Source organism: Dermacentor variabilis, chromosome 5 (assembly GCF_050947875.1).
Source record: "Dermacentor variabilis isolate Ectoservices chromosome 5, ASM5094787v1, whole genome shotgun sequence".
NCBI classification, from domain to species: Eukaryota; Metazoa; Arthropoda; class Arachnida; order Ixodida; family Ixodidae; genus Dermacentor; species Dermacentor variabilis.
In genome coordinates, this window is record NC_134572.1 from 50865617 (window position 1) to 50879733 (window position 14117).

The 14117-nt window shown below is 52.7% G+C and overlaps 1 protein-coding gene across 3 annotated transcripts in view; it reads left to right on the forward strand.

Annotated features, from left to right (window-relative positions):
- Positions 1–14117, forward strand: part of CdGAPr (GTPase-activating protein CdGAPr) — a 317407-nt gene that overhangs the window by 78086 nt on the left and 225204 nt on the right. For 2 of the 3 annotated variants that reach the window (XM_075692467.1, XM_075692469.1), the window contains exon 2: positions 3761–3901. The gene's annotated coding sequence lies outside the window, so the exon portion shown is untranslated. Of the gene's footprint in view, positions 1–312; positions 824–3760; positions 3902–14117 lie in introns of those variants that run through there. The other variant, XM_075692468.1, reaches the window with a different exon arrangement.

The window sequence follows — 14117 nt, forward strand, 5'->3', positions numbered from 1 at the left end:
GGCCGAGTCGGTGCCCGAAGCCTCCCCAGCACGAGTCCGCCCTGTTGCGCCGCGCACCCCCCGCGGAGCGTTTCGGCGCGGGGTGAGGGTTATGAGAGCAGGTCAGCCGCACATATTGTCGGGAGACGACGAGCGCGCTCGCGCGCCCATGGGGGCGATCCGAGTCGACGAGGATGCCGATCGGGTCTCCCGATTGCGCCACGACGGACCGCTCTCCGCCCGCTCCTCCGCGTCTCTCCTCCCCCACTGCACCCTTTTGCGGCTGTGTTCCCTCGGAGCAGCCTCTCTTTCGCTCCTCCGCACTCGAATGGGGGTGCTCTCTCGCAGCGCTCTCGTCGTGCCATCGTTTGTGTGAGCGCCGCGGCAAGCGGACCCGCTACTGCGCACCGCCGCGTCGACTGCGTCTCTCTCTCTCCTCGATTCCTTGACGTGTGCGTGTCGCGTCGTCTGCTCCTTTTTGTCCGTCCGCGTCTGCTCTGCCGCCCCGCGTCCTCTCTTTCCTCGGCTTCGTGACCCAAGTGTTCGAGCGCTCCAGGTCTCTAAACTTGACCGCCGGTTCGCCCGCAAGCTCCCTGGTCGCCGGTAGGAGTTTCCTCGGTGCGGGTGCCGGTGTGTTCCGTTGTGGCTGGTGTCGGTGTCTGATCGGCTGTGTGGTTACCAGTGCGCGCGCATCTTCGTGTTGGTTTCGTGCGGCGGCCGTGTGTGTTCTCGACCGAGCGGCGACGCCTACGACATCGTCGGCACTTTGAGGATCGGCTGGGTCGTGCCTACTTGACTGCCGAGAGACGCCGTTGGACGAGTTCACGCTGATCGGCACGTGTGGGTTGGTGGGCCTTTTGTTCTCCGGTCGCTTCGCCGACCTTCCTCCGCGCGTGCTTCCTGCTGTTGAGGTCGGTCGTCCGTGTTTTCGCCCACGCCGAGTGCGCGTTGTGGGTGGCATGTTCAAGCTGCAGAGTAAAACCGTAACGCGCTTCCTTTATATTGTACGGGCGTCAGGGGAACGATTGCCTCGAAGTTTCAGCTCATAGAGTTGTCAGGCTAGTCGTCGAGACGGTGCCTTCCAAGAAGAGGTCATTGTTTCACTGCTTGCTGTTCGGATTCACTCTTTCTTTTTTTCTTTCTTTGAAGTCTTCCGTTGCGGAACTCGATTCTGGTGTTCTGTGGTAAACCTAGGAGAACGTGTTGTATGAGACTCAGGCACTCCTAATTGACTGTGAAAAATTTGTTTAAAAAAATTCGATTATGGGGTTTCACGTGCCAAAACCACTTTCTGATTATGAGGCACGCCGTAGTGGAGGACTCCGGAAATTTCGACCACCTGGGGTTCTTTAACGTGCACCTACATCTAAGTACACGGGTGTTTTCGCATTTCGCCCCCATCGAAATGCGGCCGCCATGGCCGGGATTCGATCCCGCGACCTCTCTGCTGAGCACGATCGTGCTCAGCAGCCCAACACCATAGCCACTGAGCAACCACGGCGGGTGTGAAAAATTTGTGACCCGGGGGTACCGGGTATATATATAATAACGGAATCTTTTGACTTTATCAGTTTTTATCATTCTTTTGGATAGACTGCATTGCACGATATCTTCAAGTCTAAGCAAAAGCTGCCCATCTTTAGCATTTCGTGATCAAGTATTGTGCAGAGAGTCAAGGTGTTGTGTTTTTCGTTCTGTGCCATGCTTAGCTGTAGCACTTGCCTGATTTGTCGAGAAAAAGAAAACAATGCAAACAATTTGGCGGTCATTTCCATGTTTTGTACTTAGCTAATTTGAACGTTATTACGTTTTAGTCGCCAACTACGTGTAGGGAGGTGAGATAGTAACGGGCCACACTGTGGCCAAAAATAATAGCGGAGGCCACGAATCATTGCAGGCGTGGGAGATTCAAAAGCAGCAGTCTGTGAAGTGATGCGTATCTTGTAGACATGCATGCAGCAAATGCGTTAGGCTGCGCATCAACGCTTGCTCATTATGATAGACTACACATTAGACAATGCATACGCGGTGCAGCACCTGTGCACCGCAGATATGTCTGCTGCTCTATACTTCATGCATTTCTCCTCAAGTAAAGGTGCCCGAAGGCATGTATTAATGACTATTGCTATCATTGCTGAAAACATTATACGTTTGCAGATTAGTTATTAAAGTGCTTTATTGACTGGTTCGAGTTCGTCGTTATCGTTTGGCTCGTTCAGTGAGTCGTGCTGATGGCTGTCGCGCCTTGGCACATGCTTAATTGTGGGGTTCAACGACCCGCAGATGGCTCTATGAGGAACGCCGTAGTGTTGTCTTTGTTGTTTATTAACTGTGCACGGCTGGGAAGCTAGGCTACATTAGAGACGGCTGTCCATCCCAGTACACAGTTTAGAAAAGCCCATTTACCCGAAAATATGCACACACATATGCAACAAACAAGCAACACATACAAAGTCTAGAAAGATGACGCCGGTGTAATTTTGACAACGTAGGGTTCTCTAGGGTGCACCCAAAGGCCGGTACGCAAGCGTTTTTGCATTCGACCACAATCGAAAAGCGGTCGCCGTGGCCGCGGTATCGGACCTTTGACCTCGCGCTCAGCATCGCAGCGTCGTATCCACCGAGCCGCCGCTGCGGGTTGATGTGTGCTCGGGCCCATGCCTGGTGCACGAGCCTTCCCTGCACGGCATTGAAAAATGGCTGCCTTTTGATATGTGGCTCTATCTCAATCTGCTTTCATCGCCTTAATGGAAGGCAGCGCCATTGTGTCCCGGATGGGGGACTGATAAGGTGGCTGCAGTCGCACTCACATTGTCCGCAGCGTTTAGGAAACCGTTAAGCCGTAGGTCATTCGAAATAATGGCACCGTTGCCTCTGTGCCACATTGAGAACGTTTAACCTTTGGCAGTGGTGTCTTGTGACGTTGCGCGCGCAGTCAGCGCGACGCGAAACATTCCGCGCCGTTTGTCATCGCGAGTCGCTGCTATTCGCTCAGAGGGTGGAGAACCGCATCGCCGAGTGTGGCTGTCGCTGCTATCTCCCAGTAGCAGCGATAAAAGAAGAAACGTTACAAGTCGTAGCCTCTGTGTGTTACTCCATTGTGGGCGGTATAGGCGGCGTGCGTCCTTGTGTTCGGGACTTCGTGTAAAGCGCGCATCAGAGGCTGTGCCGGCTTGCGCTGCTCCTCTCGCCTCGCAGTATTTGGATCATACAGTTTCCTGCAGTATACTAGAGGGAGATCTGGCGCTCGAGTCGTTGACCCGCCATGGGAATGATGGGAAGCACATGGATTTGTCTGATCTTCTTCGTGCTTGTGGATTCAGACGTTCTGGTGACTTTGTTTATTACGCTTTATATGTGTCTTCATGATCGTACTGCCAATGCGTCGGTTCGGAATCGACCGCCTCTTGAATCCCCTGCTTACAGTCAGAGCTTACAGGTATCACTAAAAGGCCCCGCCTATCCCCCCCCCCCCCACGCACACACACGCACACGCACACACACACGCGCGCGCACACACACACACACACACACACACACACACACACACACACACACACACACACACACACACACACACACACACACACACACACACACACACACACACACACACACACACACACACACACACACACACACACAAACGCGCGCGCGCGAATCATACGACGTTACGTGGAACCCAATCGTACTCAATTTCTGGGATCCTTGTACGCGACAATGTCGGAGATGTGGACGAATAATAACCGATCTTTCCTTTCGTTTGCTCGCTGACTCGCAGGTAGGGACCAAGAAGCATGACGTTGGATACCGGCTGCAAGTGTCGGCAGTCCCAGCGGCGCACCAGATTGCGCACACCGACCAGTATTATTCCCATGGACTCATCTTGAGGACGAGGGGTCGACTCTCCTAGCGCATCGAGGTGAGTATTGCTCCTGCTGCACTTCCTCTGTCGACACACCGTTGTCTCGCGAAGTTTTTGTGGAATCCGACGACATGTTCGACACCAGTGCGAATCGAAATTTCCGAGAAGAGACGGCCGCGCGCAGGCCGCGGCGCTCGGCGGACTGCTCAGGCACGCGCGCTCGGAAGCGCGAAGAGCGCGTGCTTCGCTTTGCATCAGCAGTGCGGAATGGGCTTGCGACTCGTGCCATAGAATTTTGCCGGGCAGAAGTCCCGCCTGTACTGAAATGAAGGCATCAGAGCTACGTTGTCGTAAGCGTACATGTTACCAGGATAGCGTTACCATTCTACCATTACCGCTACCGCTTGCCACCGACTGAGCTTGCACAGATGGTGAAAATGGCTTCGGCAATGGGTGCGCTCTAAAAAAGAGGGGGGGGGGGAGGGAAGAAGGAAAAGAAAGAAAAAACCTTACATCGTTTGGGCCTTATCTGTGTACTTCCCAAAAAGTAGTCGTCATCTATCTTGCCTACACATTTCCCCCCCCCCCCTTTTTTTTTTGAACAATACGCGTTCGCTATTTCCCTCTCAAGAACTCTGTCACGCTGGTATACGCGCATGCCGTTGCTGAACGAAAGAACCAGGCACGCAGCGTTAAACCAAGGAAAGACACTCAAGATGACGACAGGGAAATTTTGGAACCAATGGAGTTGGGGTACGCTGTGAGCATACAAAATGGGGTGAAAAAAAGTAGAAAATCTAAAAGAGGGTACGAAAGAACACGAAAGGATATGCAAAGGAGTTTGGTTTTTGATTACGCAGAGCTCCTTGGGGACTTCTAAAGCTACCTGTTGTTTGGTGACAAGATTCGAAAGCGTGCGAAGTTTTGTTATACTGTAAGACTTGAACGCTAAGACTATACGCTAAAATACTCTGTTTGTGAGGTTACATTTGATTGAAAAGGTTCCCACCCGATTTTCTTTGCAGGCTTAGTCTACTTCAACAGGACCCGCCGTGGTTGATCAGTGGCTATGGTGTTGGGCTGCTGAGCACGAGGTCGCGGGATCGAATCCCGGCCACGGCGGCTGCATTTCGATGGGGGCGAAATGCGAAAACACCCGTGTGCTTAGATTTAGGTGCACGTTAAAGAACCCCAGGTGGTCAAAATTTCCGGAGTCCTCCACTACGGCGTGCCTCATAATCAGAAAGTGGTTTTGGCACGTAAAACCCCAAATATTATTATTATTATTACTTCAACAGGGCGCGTTTCTGAACTGTAAGGCGTGCATGGACAGTACCCCTTCGAATTGGTGAAACGGAAAATATCGCACCTAATGTTTCGTGAGGTTTCTTCTTTCTTTGTATGCATTAGTACAAGTCAGTGCAAGAAGTGTTGCGTACTTTGCTTGAATTCTATCTGTGAGCTATTTATTTCAGGTAGGGTATTGCCGCTGCTTCGTAGCGACAGGCGTAGAGGCATTTGTCGAATGCCTTCGTTAACTTGCAGTGTGGCGCCTGCTCTTGCTGCTTCTTAGAAGGTCAACTTCAACGAAATTTCGAACGACACAAGAAGCGTAGATTCAGATGGTTAAGGCATAGAGCAACTTCCGTGCCAAATTCGGCGTTTGAAATACGAGTGGATGCCTCACGAAAACCACGCAAGACTAGGAAGCTTTCAAAACAGAAACTATGGAAAAAAAAAAGCGCAGCCCTTATTCTTTGACGGAAATCACGCAGTGCCTGGAAAATTGATACCCAGCACGCTCCTTCGGCATAGCCTTCGAGATTAGGCTGCACCCGAGGCGCGCTGTCAGTCTCGAAGACCACGGTACGAGATTTGCGTCGCGCCCACTGACAAACCAACAGCACGTGCCGTCCGCTTGAGTTCTGTTTGAAGTCTGTTAATACGAAACATGGACAACTGCCAGCCTAGCAGCTCTGCGAAGATTACTTCTATGATATTATGCGCGCAACACAGAATCTTACTAGATGCAGGTTTGAAGTGATCAAACGTGTTCGAATAAGGCATTCCGCCATAGAGCGAGCTTTTCGCAACAAGGGAACTTTTCTCCGTCAGGACAGACAGGTTCATTTGTGGAAACGTTGGCCCTCGCGACGATTCGACCGCTGTTGGATCACTCGAATGATGCATACTATACTTATTTATAACCGCTTTAGTCGAATTGGAATTTCTTTACAGTTGGCCTTTAAAATTCGGCACATTTACGTGCACGGCAAGGAACTAATGGTCGCAAATTGGAAGTGAACTTTGTGGGACAACTGCAAACGTACGCTCTCAAAAGAGAGATCAAGTTTACTTGTCAGTGGCACTCAGGGAGGGTGCGGGCATCTAACCTTGTTTGCGCTTGCGACATTTATTGAGCATTCGATAGGCCATTTAGTGAGCGCTCTCGCAGCACCATAGGGGTCGTGTAAGGCCGCAACTACGGTGAACTAGTGGAGGTACCCGGCTCCATGGCAGCATGTAAATTGAAACCTGACTAATTGTCGCGGTCCTATGGCCCAATTACGACTGAAACAGAGCCTGAATTCTGTCCACTGCTTTATAGAGCTGGCGGATCGTTCGGAACGACTCTTCGGTGATGCCATTAAAAGTTCTCCGCGTCAAATTAAAGAAAGAAAAGCGGGGAGAACTGGTTGCCGCATACAGCAGACAAATTGCGCACACACGTAAGGACGGGACAATGTTGGCTCGGTGCACTAGTGGACCTTCGTTTCACTGTGTACGTATGTACGGACGGTTATCTACTCCACAGACGAAACCGGTGTCAAGTGACCGTAAATCACCGCTTACCCCGTAAAAGCGTTTTCCTTTCTACCGACCCACCGCCTAGCCCTTGGTTTTTTTATTATTTTTATTTTTGCTCCTTGCCTTCTATCCTTGCGAGCAGCATCGGGGTCAACGCGGCGTCAAATCGCACTTTGTACCCGTTGCGGCCCCTTGCGCACGGCCTCATCAGCGCATTTGTCTTGCTTGCTTACGTTAACTTGTTTCCTTGCTTTCATGCGGTTTCTTGGCTCTGAGGCGACCGCTCTGTTTCAAGCGGGGCCTTGGCTTCCAAGCAACGCTGCTCCTCGTTCACCCCTTATGTGGGATCAAGAACGAGAAATAACGCGCTACATCGATAAAAGGAACAACCACAAACTGGTCTCCTTAAAACCGAAATTTCAAACATATGTGTGTTCCCATTTTGCTGGTGTACGCGCCGCGACAGGCAGCGAACTCGGCCCTGTGGGCGGCGCACGGGGTCGACAGACGAGCGTGTATAACTTCGCGGTGCCAAGCCGAACGAACGAGCGCATTAGATCGCGTATTCGCCCAGTTCGGCGCGTGCTGTACGTCGCGTATCTTCGCCCGCCTTTTTGCTTGTCGTACGGCGCCCGAAGAACGTTACACGCCGCAAGGGAAGCAAAGAAAGCGCGCTGGCGGCCAGCTTTCTTTCCCTAGTTCTTTTTTTTTTTTTTTTTCTGATCTAAAAGGGAGCTCGCACTTGCTGTGTGGGCGCCAGGCTTATTCGACCTGCCGTGGCCTTTTCCTTGCTGCCGGTCTCTCGTTCCGCGGAACAAGGCGTCCGACCCGATTCTGATGTCTTGTACCTTCCCTATCTGCGTCTCTAGTTTCTTCTTCTTCTTCTTGGTCCACGCTTGTTGGTCCTTGTACTTGCGTACGCGCGTCGCTGTACCCGAAACGAGCTGCGCGCGCGCGCGCGCTTACGGTTTTCTACTTCTCTGTAAGGTCAGGGAGGCGTGACGTGCGCGCGTGGCGCTGGGACGAGGAGTGCGCGTTTCCAAGAACCGGAGAAGCCATCGCGATGTAGCCAATGCATCGTCGAAAAGAGGGCTGCGTGCTGGCTGGCTGCTGTCTTTGGCTTCCCTGGCACCCGTATAACTCCCTCTTCGTCCGGGCAATGCCTCCTTTTTCCAGATCTTTCTGACCAGCTGTGTGTGCTGACCGCTGATCGCGCTTTCGCGTGCATCGTCGCCCGCCCCATCGGTCGTTTTGGTCTTTTTTTTTTTTTTACCGGCGAGAAAAACCTGCTGTGACGTCAGCGAAAGCGCGACGCGATGCACCGCGCAATGGGGGTCATGCAGGTGGCCTGGTAGTTTTTGTCGCGCGCTCTCCTTTTTGCATCAAAAGGCTTGTCCCTGCAGTTTGAGCGGTTTCGCCATTTTGGCACATTTTATCGAAGATCGGGTCCGTGGCATGATATGGTTCCACATAATTGTACGCGGCTTTATGCCCGAAGCCGCGTTCGCATACGTGAACGCGAACGTAGAACGTTGAATTCGCTCTCGCTAATAATGTACAGCATGGCGCCATCGTTTGCAGGTAAAGCGCGACGTACGGCGACACCGTGTCGTCGTGCCGTGCGGCTAGGCTGACGAGCAGTGCAGAGCGCGCCCCTCGCTATTCTTCTCTCGCACACACACACACACACACACACACACACACACACACACACACACACACACACACACACACACACACACACACACACACACACACACACACACACACACACACACACACACACACACACACACACACACACACACACACACACACACACACACACACACACACACACACACACACACACACACACACACACACACACACACACACACACACACACACACACACACACACACACACACACACACACACACACACACACACACACACACACACACACACACACACACACACACACACACACACACACACACACACACACACACACACACACACACACACACACACACACACACACACACACACACACACACACACACACACACACACACACACACACACACACACACACACACACACACACACACACACACACACACACACACACACACACACACACACACACACACACACACACACACACACACACACACACACACACACACACACACACACACACACACACACACACACACACACACACACACACACACACACACACACACACACACACACACACGCGCGCGCGCGCGCGCGCGCGCGCGCGCGCGCGAACTAACTAACTAACTAACTAACTAACTAACTAACTAACTAACGAACGAACGCCGTTTGTGACGTGTAAACCAGCTCCACGCTGACGCCACAGCGGTTCTTCATGCCGAGGAGCTAGAAACCCCTCGGTACATCAACTCTGCGATATACTGACGTCAAAACCAGTGAATGTGGCATAGAAGCTAGGCCCACATGTGACTGTTTTGTGTTGGCATTATCAGGGTCCATGCACGCGTTTCATTGCCCTGCCTCCAGTAGCGGCTTGCGTTACGAACCACATTAGAACGGTTACCAGGGCACATATTGTGAACTGGTGTGAGAATCGTCCGACCAACTTACTGTATTTGATAACAGTCTCCGGTATTGGTCCACTTTACCATTACCCTGTCTCCGGGATTAGCCTCGTTTAGTCTGCGAGACGCACGACGACAGGCCGAACCCCGCGAGGGTGATCAAAGGAATCTTCACTTTAAATTTATAGAGGGTTACGAGGATTATAAGGAGGGGATTCTGAGTTTGGCTCGAAGAAAAGGCCTTGATTTAACTTGAGCCGCGGGAAAAGCCGATATTTACATTTACATTGTACTTTTTCAAGTTCTTGCGGATACCTCCTATTGTGGGAGCCACCGCCAGAAGAGGTGTGTGCACTCCTTGACGACATGTGTGGTGTACTGCTTCAAGAGCCCCCCTACAAGTAGACCTCTTCAAGACAGTTCCCAGGCAGCTGAGCGCGTGAGAACTGCTATAATCACTGTGGTGGGACCACCTATATTACGAGCGTCTGGTGCTATCTGACACTAGATATAGTCGCAGTTGTAGCTGTCGAGTGTGAGGAGCGGGAGTTCCTGCCAACCTGTAGAGCCACTGGACTGCTAGGGTTATAATACGAGTCCGGCTAGTATGGCGTGTGCACGCAGCAGTATGCGCATTCGCGAAAAGTGGCAGCGTACTATACACATACAGTATACGAGTGCATGCGTCTTTCAACGCCGGAGACCCTCATATAATGCACTTTGAGGCTAATTGATGTGGACGGGTCGGGTCAGAGCCCACGTACCGGTCGCCCGAACACGGACAAAGCTTTGCGGTGCGGCTGCGTTCGCGTGCGGCGTATGACGCTTGCATAACTTAGAGGGGCCGCTCACGTGGTTGCGCAACCCGATGCGCACCCTTGTACCCTTACCATACGCGCGGGACCGACCCGTCGTTCGTGTTTGGGAGCCGGCTCGATTCTTCCGCAACTAGTCCCGTGTTTTTCTTTGCTCGGTAGAATAAGTTTGGATCCGATTTTATGATTGTAGTTCTCTTTTTTTCGGCTGATGCTTGGCGCATAAAAGGGCCCGTCGTCGTCTCGCCCCGCGGCCCGCTCGTTCTTGGTCGGCTGCGTGCGCTTCTGAATAGCGCCTCGGGCGTGCCGTGCCCAGTTCGCTCCTCTGCACGTCTCCGCACACGGCCGCTCGCGAACACACTCCTCCATAGTTTGTCGTCTTTGTCGGATAGGGGAGCAAAAAGGCAAATAAAAAAAAAGTGGATTGAAGCAGGAGGTGGTGTTCGTGCAGGAAGCAGGAGGTGCGGGTGTACGCAGCCCTTTGTTGCGCCAACGTATATGCAACGGTCGCGCGCGGTGCGCTGGCTGCGCACGTCGCGTCGCATTTTCTGCCTTCTTTCTTTCTTTCTTTAAAAAAACTTTTGACTCGCTCCAATGAGGGAACCGGTGCGTTTCGGTTCGTTTTTCTGCTCGCCCGTCTACCGCCTTGCGCGCGCGCATCGAGGACCGGTGGTGCAAAAGAAGAAAAGCTTGAAGATGCTGCCTACAAGCATCCTTGATTCGTGCTGCCATGCGCCTACTGGCGAAGGAGAGAGAGATACTCGGATCAACGACTCTCGAGCGCCCTTCTTTCGCAGAGTGACACCCGTGCGTCGGTTCGTTGTCGCGTGGAGTGACTAAAATGTTGTCACGAGTGGAAGCTCTTCTGGGTCGGGCGCAGTGGCAGTGTATGTTATACGGCGGCTTGACTTAAAACGTCCGTGTCCAATACACGAGCGGCAGTTACGTCGATGCCCACACCGACTGCGTGCTTGATGTCACAATTGAGAATCGACAAGTTTTGCTTTCTCTTGCTTTCCTAGACCTATGATGATTGACGGCTCGCCTGGCTTGCCCGTGTAGTTCTTTTGTCTCCGAGTACGTGTTTCACCTTTGAGATGCGCTGAATGACTAATATCTCCTTAAGTAAATAAATTCATATTGTTACGTAGGAAGACGCAGATGCAGTAAGGAAGGAAGGAAGGAAAAAGTGGAGAAGGAAGGCAGGGAGGTTAACCAGTTTCGCCTAACCGGTTTGCTACCCTACACATGGGAGCGGGATGGGGGGATGAATGATGGGGAGAAGAGATAGAGAGCACATAACACGGCACTCACATCGTTGGTTACAGTCTGTCACTCTTGCGCGGTACGTGACATCACTGTCACAGCCGCTTGTCCAAGCCCGTCTCCTTCATAAACCGAAGTAGTCCCTTCGTCGCCTTCAGCTGCGATGTCTTCTGTCGGTGATATGTGAAAATGGTTGCAACTGACAATGGTCTATTGTCAAGGTGCGCTAGAACGGACGCCATGGACTGTCTCTGAACATTATATTCAGGACAGTCGCACAGAATGTGTTCCAGCGTCTCCTCGCAAACACAGGCATTGCAGAGAGCGTTGTCGGCCATTCCAATGCGCAACGAGTAAGATTTCGTGAAGGCCACCCCTAGCCATAAGCGATAAAAGGGTGGCCTCACTTCGGCGGAGTCCAGTTGGCATACAGAGATGCATCAAGGAGGGCAGGTCGTGTTGACGATTGCTCCGGTTGGTCTGGCTGCTTGGTGTGCACCATAGAGAGAGCGTGATCTCCCGTGCAAGCACTCGAAGTATGCTGGCTGCGTCGGACTGTGAAAGTGGTATGGCCTCTTCCTGTGATTCTTCAAGAGCTGTCCGAGCGGCTTTATCGGCGTCTTCATTTCCTATGACGCCGCAGTGACTTGGCAGCCACTGAAACGTCACGTGATGTCCTTTCTCATGTGATGTATGGAGTAGGCATCTAATATCGAGCACGAGCTGTTCGAATGGCCCGCGACGCAGAGCTGATAGCACAGATTGTAGGGCTGCCTTTGAGTCACTGAAAATTGACCATTGTCGTGGTGGTTCCCGATTGACGAAACAAAGTGCAGACGCAGTAAAGTATATTTACAAGGAAATACGCTGCACTTGGCGAAGAGGCAACAGCCCGCGCTAGCCTCTAATCGTCGTCGTCGTCTTCACCCTGCTCGCCTCTTTGTCATCGCAAATACTGTTCCGTAGCAATATTACTAGTATGGGGCAAGTTCTTATCCGCTCGACTCTTGAATTACTCTTTGTTTTACTGAAACTGAACACGCACCTCTTGTTTATATTTCGCCCTTGCTATCATCTTCATCCGTGCCTAGATACTGTAATTCTTACTATTCTAGTGTAACGGGCAAGCTTAAGCAGTGTATACCGCTCCTAAACGCGTTCCGTCCCACTTCCCAGCATCCATCCGTTTCCTTCTTCCACATTTGTTTGAAGAATCTGTTCTGCTCTGTCATGCGTGGGTTACAGTGGAAAGATTGAGGTCTAGAGAGTCGTTTGCACTCCTTCCGTTTGCTGTGCAGCTGCATTTCGACAGGAGCGCACGTGTAACGCTTTGCGTGTCCTGTGGATGTCCCTGCGTGGCTTCGTCCTTCTTTGAGGGGGCACAGGAATGCAATGGCTGCTCTTCGTGCGGTGCTCTTTGTCTTCAACGCATACTGCGCGTTATTTTTGTAGGCACAGCCTGCTCGGCCGCTTCCTCGGTGCTTAAACGGTCGCGCGCTCCTTTTCCAGGCAGGTGTTCCCAACGCGCGAGCGCTGAGCTCTCTGCAGACGCACTTGATGGCAGCGGCACACGTAACAACACCTCGGGCGCTGAGCTCTTTATTCCGGCCTTGCCCCGGCGTTCTCTCCTCAGTGGCAGGCCGCCTGGCGTCTAATGGACGCATGCTCTTATCGCGGGTTGCAAATAACCCTCGTTCGCCTGTTATGCGACCCGCCGCGGCCTTCGCCGTCTTGCGCACGAGCCGTACGCGTCGCTGCGTCGGCGCGTATATGCGCGCACCGTTCTGCATCTCGTATGTGCGCGGATCAGAGCTTGCGTTCTGGCCGTCGCCCGAGGCGACAGGCTCCGTAGCCCCGCGGTGACCCCGCCAGAGTCCCCTGCGGCCTTCTTGGCGCATTACATCCTCCCCCCTCCACACACACATACACACTTATTTCTTTCTCCCTTTGTGCATGCTTACGTGCACTAGGTTGTGTTTGCACGTGTGTGTGTGTGTGGGTGTGCGCGCGCGCGTTTGTGTGCGGGTGTTGCTGTGCTTGAGCGAGTGAGTGAATGTGTGTGCGTGTGTGTGTGTGCGTGTGTGTGTGTGCGTGCGTGCGTGCGTGTGTGAGCACGCGCTCCTTGCCCCACATACGCGGCCCGGCCGTCTCGCTTGGGGTGTCGCGTCCAAGGGGAAAGTGCCGTAATTGCGGCGTGAGCGCCGAGATCTCGCGCTCTTTTGTAACGCGACCAGCGTTGGCTTACTTCCAGGCCCCGGCTCCGGCTGTGCTCCCTTCCTCGATGAAGTCCGAGGGGCTCGACCGGGGCAGCTTGGAAGGAGTTTGACTGGGAAACGCGTGCGCTGCTTCGGGCGTGGGACATTGGCGCTCGTGTTGTCTGACGCTCTCACGAGCGCATTTGCCTGTGTGCTGTATAATTGCAACGATCGCGAGCCAGCTGCCGCCTTCCTCTCCGTTTTCACTGCTGGCGCCTTTGAGGCAGCTGTTGGAAACGACAGCCGCGCAAATTTGACGAATAACTTGGCACTTGCCTCTTCTGTTTGCTGTGTGGTGTGCGGTTGCCCGGTATTTGGCGTCCTTTTGCGTCATCGTGTGTAATTACCGATCGGCATTCAGGGCTCTCTCCTTAATGTGTTTGGTATTTATAAAACACCCATAATTAGACGCATAATGTGTCTAGCCTTGAAGGCTTGGCGACAAACTTGAACAGTGGCGGCTTAATACTATATGCTATGAATACTGCGTGAACCGTGACGCCATGGACCCTCTGCTGTACTGCGTCGCTTCGTTTGTTGCCTGTTTGCGCCCCTA